The following is a 6,222-nucleotide window of genomic DNA, read 5'->3' as shown; positions in this document are numbered from 1 at the left end:
CTTGAAAGGTTGTATTTTCCTCTGTTTTACACCGTTTTTAATATCTTTTAGCTGTCTGTGAGTTGTTGTACTGCATCACTGAATATTGTAATTCGGGGATGATAGTATTCAGGGGAAGCAAAGAATTAAATATTTGGGGGCTTCTATTACTGGCGCTATTCTCTGTTTTTATTCCTACTAACATGGAGTGCGTTATAGTCCTTCTCCTCCTGCACTTTGCACGTTTTACTGGGACTGCCTGAACCGAGTGGCCATCTTGTTTTGGCCACGCGCCTTTCCCTGTCAGCGGTCTAGTCGCTGCACGCCGTCCTGACACCAGCCTACTTAATGGACAGTGTTCTGGAGTGCAGCGCCTTGAAAGGTTGTCTTTTCCTCTGGTTTACACCGTTTTTAATATCTTTTAACTGTCTGTGAGTTGTTGTACTGCATCATTGAATATTGTAATTTGGGGTTGTTAGTATTCAGGGGAAGCAAAGAATTAAATATTTGGGGGCTGCTATTACTGGCGATATTATCTGTTTTTATTCCTACTAACGGGAGTGTGTTATACTCCTTCTCCTCCTGCACTTTGCACTTTTTGCTGCGACTGCCTGACCCGAGTGGCTATCTTGTTTGGGCCACACGCCTTTCTCGGTCAGCGTTCTAGTCGCTGCATACCGGCCTGACACCAGCCTATTTAATGTCCACTGTCCGGACGCACAGCAGACATGCGCAGCAGGCGCCCCTAAGGCAAGCCTGTCTGCGCCCATCAGCCACCAGTTAAAATGCCAGATTTGAGTTGACAGCTGGGGACAGGCTGCAATACTCTTGTGAATCCTTAAAAGTACTTCGGTTGCCTCCCTGCCCCCCATCTGCCAAGGGTGTTATGTCTAACCACCGGAATCTGTTTTTGTAACCTGTGGTTTTGCGCCAAAACTAAACACTCCATCTAGCAACCTGCCTAGCAATTCTGTTGGGGACCCTCGCATTAGGGCTGCCCTTATCAATGCTAGATCACTCAGAAAGCATCATGTTGACATTTTCAACATTTTCAACCTGATTTCTGAAAATTCGATGGATCTATTGTTCATCACAGAGACTTGGCTGAATGCCTCTTCTAATCCATTGGTTGCACTGGCTACCCCTGTCGTGTTGACCATCCAGTTGGCAGGGAGGGTGGTATAGCCATCCTGTACTAGAATAAATGGGTTCTCAAAAGCGAGGTCTCTAGCCCTTGGTGCAAGTGTGATGTTTTGCACTTAAGTATCCACCTTTCTGCTCACTTTACATTAGGCGGTTCCCTCATCTATCGTCCCCCCAGCCCTGCTAGTGCCTTTCTTAAAGCATGTGGGGATGCCGTAGTTGAGCAGGCACTTCTTTTTGCACACTATTTGGTTTTAGGAGACGTGAAACTCCACCTTGATCAATGTGAGGCAAGGGACTCTATTGACTTTCTCAATTCTCTTCAATTGGCTCAACTTTCTCAATGGGTTAGTCACCAAGGGGGCTACTTCTTGGATCCCATCTGCTCCAATTTCCCCATCCAGGTAGTCAAGCCCTTTCCTGTCTCTTGGTTCGATCACTTTCTTATCTGTTTTTCTTGGTAGGTCACCCAGCTTGCTCTGCCGGCTCGATGCCACCACCCTCCAACATTTGGCAAACATTACCCTCTGCGGCTCAATTGCACTTTGACTGCCTCTCCGCCCTCCCTTCAGCAAGATCTGGATGGGAGTGTGACTGAATTTACCGAATGGATCTCTGATTCGGTGGCTATGTTATCATCCCAGCGCCTGCCCAAGCTTGCCATAGAGTCCCCTTCTAAACCCTGGTTTTTGCCTGAGCTCACAGTTTCGAAACATAAGTGTAAGATATTGGAGAGGGCATGGCGGTCCAGCAGCTATCGCTCCGTAGCAAAACACACACTCGAAATTTAAAAAAAAAGCTATTATACCACTATAGACTTAGCTACATTATGCATCCGCCAGGCTAATAACAATGCTAAATACATTTTTGCCATTGTGCAGAGTTTTATGTCCCCGAGTGCTCAGACACGCTCTGCGCCAGCCTCTGAACTTTGGTGCAATACTCTTGCCAAGTTTTTTTGGGCTAAGATTTGCACCATTCAGACTGCTCTTTCATCTTGTATTATTACACCCATTTTTTCCCACTTGCACGGCCTCTAGTTGGCCCTTCCTATACTTTGTCAACCTTTCTTGCAGTTGATCTGTCCAGCACTCTTAAAATTCTGAAAGGTTTAAAATCAGGCTCACCTGCTGACCCTTGTGCTGCAAGACTCTTGGCTTCAGCCACTGACATTATCAATCCTGAATTCACAAGATCGCCATGCCTCTCTGTGGGACCCTCTTGTTCCGGTGATCTGGAAGCAAGCTAAAATCCTCTCCCTCTTAAAGAAGCCTACCTTGGACCCCTCGGCTTCCGGAAACTACTGCCCTATCTCACTCCTACCTAGTTTGGCTAAGGTGTGTGAGTAGGTGGTCACAAATCAACTTACCGAGTATGTTGAAGCCACGGGTCAGCTCCACCCGGCTCAATCTGGATTCCAAGCTTCGTATTGCACGGAGTCAGCATTGCTGGAGGTGTCAGAGGTGATCTGTGAGTGTTCGGATGCCTGCAGGAGGGTGGCCTTTGTTATGCTGGACCTCTCAGCGGCATTCAATACAGTGCCCCACTTCTTGCTTCTTGTCCATCTCTCGGAGATTGGTATATTCGGGTCCACCCTGGACTGGATCAGGTTTTTCCTTTAGGGCCGATTGCAGCAGGTCTGGCTTCCACCTTGTGCCTCTGCTTCCCAGCCTTTGGCTACAGGTGTCCCGCAGGGGTCATCCCCTAGCCCCCTTCTTTTTAACATCTATGTCACCCCGCAGGTTTATTTAGCGGAGGCATTGGGGGCTAAGGTGATGGCTTATGCTGATGACACCCAGCTTCTGTTTACTTGGGGAAGGGACGATGACTCATTCTCCTCTGCTCAACATTGTCTATCCTCCATTTTTCACTGGCTCACTCACGCGCAGCTTAAATGTAATGAGAAGAAATCTGAGATTCTTCTGCATGGCAAATTCACAGCAAACTTTAGAGAGAAACTATGGCCCCCAGGCTCTTCCTTGCCTAGTTTAAAGGGAGACTATACCAAGAATCTGGGGGTGTGGTTTGAGGAGAAACTGGCTTTTTCAATCCAGGTCAAAAAGCTGGCTGGGACCTGCTTCGGCATCCTGAAAACATTGAAGAAGTTTCTTCCTCTTCTCCCCAAGTCTGCAAACGAAACTGTTGTTCGAGCTGTGATACTCTCCCACTTGGGTTACTCTAATGCACTGTATGCTGGGATCCTGGGCTATCTTTCGAATAAACTTCATATAGTGCAAAACTCGGCTGCCAGGCTCCAGCTGGGTCTTTCCAGCAGGAGCAGTGTGCGCTCCCATCTGCACTGCTTGCAATGGCTTCCTGTGGAAGCTCGAATAACTTCCAAACTTTGACTATTGCCCACATCGCTCTCAATGGCCTGGGGCCCATCTACCTACAGAGGAGGTTTTCCTTTTATGTCTCTGTGAGACAGCTACGCACCTCTTCACAACTTTTTGCTCAGATCCCCCGGTTCAATCGTCAAAGGCTTGGCAGGAGCTCTGTTGCCCGAAAAGCTGCTGTGGCATGGAACGCTCTGCCGCTGGCTCTACGTAGTATTCAAGATTGTGTGACTTTTAAGAAAAAGTGAAAAACTGTTTTTTTTAGTTTTGCCTTTTGACTTCAACACCTTTTTCCAGGCTTGCACCGGGACACTCCTCGGAGTAGCACCACGCCGCTTTTTCACGAGGCTGAAATTTCAGCCTTGTGAAAAAGCGGCGTGGTGCCGCAAAACACGTCGAGGAGTATGCTGAAAACGAGCTGTTTCAAATAAACAAAGTGAAGTAATTGGAAATTGAGTCGTCCTTGATTGCTGGGAATGCAAGAGGCATTCTGCATCGGCAGAAAACGATTGATTTATTAGCAGCAGGGACCTGCTGCACTTGTAAACGCACCGCTACAGAGCGCTCGGAAGCCCCCACCTGGGCCATCACACTTGATTTATATACATATCTGTTTGGATGGGAGAATAAAGCACTTTAAAATACGTAACTTGCCGTGTGGTCTGTGTCGTGGTCGGAGTCCGTTTGTGCGGTGAATACTGGGAAGTGTTTGGCATATATATATATATATATATATATATATATATATATATATATATATATATATATATATATATATATATATATATATATATATATATATATATATATATATATATATATATATATATATATATATATGTATGTATATATATATATATCTATATGAACGCTCCTTCTTCTCCCGTTCGGGTGAATAAAGCACTCACAGGGGTATCAGCTTTTCTGCAAAATTTATTTCTCAAATTCTGGCAGCCACAACATGACGCGTTTCGGCTACTGCCTTACTCTAATGTTGTTTAGTTCTCTCGCGCAAAGCGCCATTTTTAAAAAACCATCCTCATTAGGTCACATGTTGTACTTAGTTACAAAAAACCAAGGAAGGACTGTAAGCCCACCACATCGTGAGCGCCATCTTAACATGTCTCAATGCAGTTCCTTTGTATACTTTCAATGGTAAAGTGAAAAATCGTTTGACACATCAACATTAAATCAAACATTCAATCACATTTCCTAAACCCCATTTGTGTATTTCATACAACAGAGTCTATTATCCCATAGTTATACTAAGTAATTTGGAACTGTTTAATTATAAAGCCGTGTATCGGCATAACTTCAAATCTGAGAGTTAATATGGCCGTGTATCGGCTAAATCAGTCCCCTCCTAAAAGTGCTATTGTGACCACAAAAGTGCATATAAATATAAACTTGGCATGTTCACCAGATATCTTAACAGAAATTTCATTGTTTACAGTTCTGAATTATCCATTATTTTTAGTCTCCCAAATGAATTGACAGTTCTTCCCCCATATTCATCCCCCTAGGGGCCTTGGTCCCAAGGTCGATAAAGTATCTTGACTCTAGTCTGCGTAATTTCCTGATCCTGTCACCTCCTCTGATATCTGCTGGTACTTTATCTATACCATAATACCTCAGGAGTTCCCTGTTACTCTCGTGTCGTTCAGCAAAATGCCTCGCGACCGGGTAGGTCGGGTCCTTCTTAGCAATAGCCTTCAAGTGTTCCAGAACTCTCATTTTGATGCAATTAATAGTGCTACCTATGTATTTTAACCCACAGGAGCACTCCAAGCAATAAACTACATAAGTGGTACTGCACGTGATGAACTTCTTTATGAACCTGGGTTCTTTAAGTCCTGTAACTTCATACTTGAGAGTTCGTCTGCACATGCCTTGCATTTCCCGCAAGGATAAAACCCTCTAAGATCCCTTAGAGTGTTACTTGTGGTAGGGATTGCTTCAAAATGGCTCTGTACTAGATTATCCCTAAGCTATCTAGCTTTTCTATATGTAATAGAAGGGACAGCCGGTATATCCGAACCAATGATTTCCTCTGCTTTCAAGATATTCCAATGCTTTCTCATGATCTTGTTAATTTCATTGGCACCCTTGGAGTATGTGGTGATCATCCTGAATTTGTTGTCACTATCCTTTATTTTCTCCATAATCCTCTCTCTTAAGAGACCTTCTCGTGGAATTCTTTCCACCCTTTTAAAGGTTGTTTCCAGAAAGTCTCGGTTGTACCCTCTATTCTCAAACCTCCTCAGGTTGGCTATAGCTGCGGTCTTAAAGTCAGCTTCTTGTGTACAATTGCGTTTTAATCGTAAAAGTTCCCCGTACGGGATAATTCTAACCAGTTTAGGCGGATGATTACTGTCCGCATGGAGTACCGAATTTCCGGCCGTGGGTTTGCGGTACAGTGACAAATTTGGTTTATTGTCAATAACACTGACTTTCAAATCCAGATAATTCACTGAGCTAGAGCTAAATTCCCCGCTAAAATTCAAATTGATGACATTGCTATTAAGGTCTGTAATGAACTCATAGGCTGTTTCAATTGTCCCATTCCAAACAATACATAGGTCATCAATATAGCGGTACCAGGTAATTACCTTGCTCATGTCAATTCCCCCACCTGCTTTGGACACCTGCTCCTCCCACCAGCCCACGAACAAATTCGCGTAACTTGGGGCGAAGCAGGTGCCCATCGCAGTGCCAGAGATCTGCCGGTAATAAACATTCCCATACATGAATATATTATTCGTCA

Source organism: Lissotriton vulgaris, chromosome 9 (assembly GCF_964263255.1).
Source record: "Lissotriton vulgaris chromosome 9, aLisVul1.2, whole genome shotgun sequence".
In the NCBI taxonomy this organism is placed as follows: Eukaryota; Metazoa; Chordata; class Amphibia; order Caudata; family Salamandridae; genus Lissotriton; species Lissotriton vulgaris.
Note: the sequence above shows the minus strand (reverse complement) of the source record.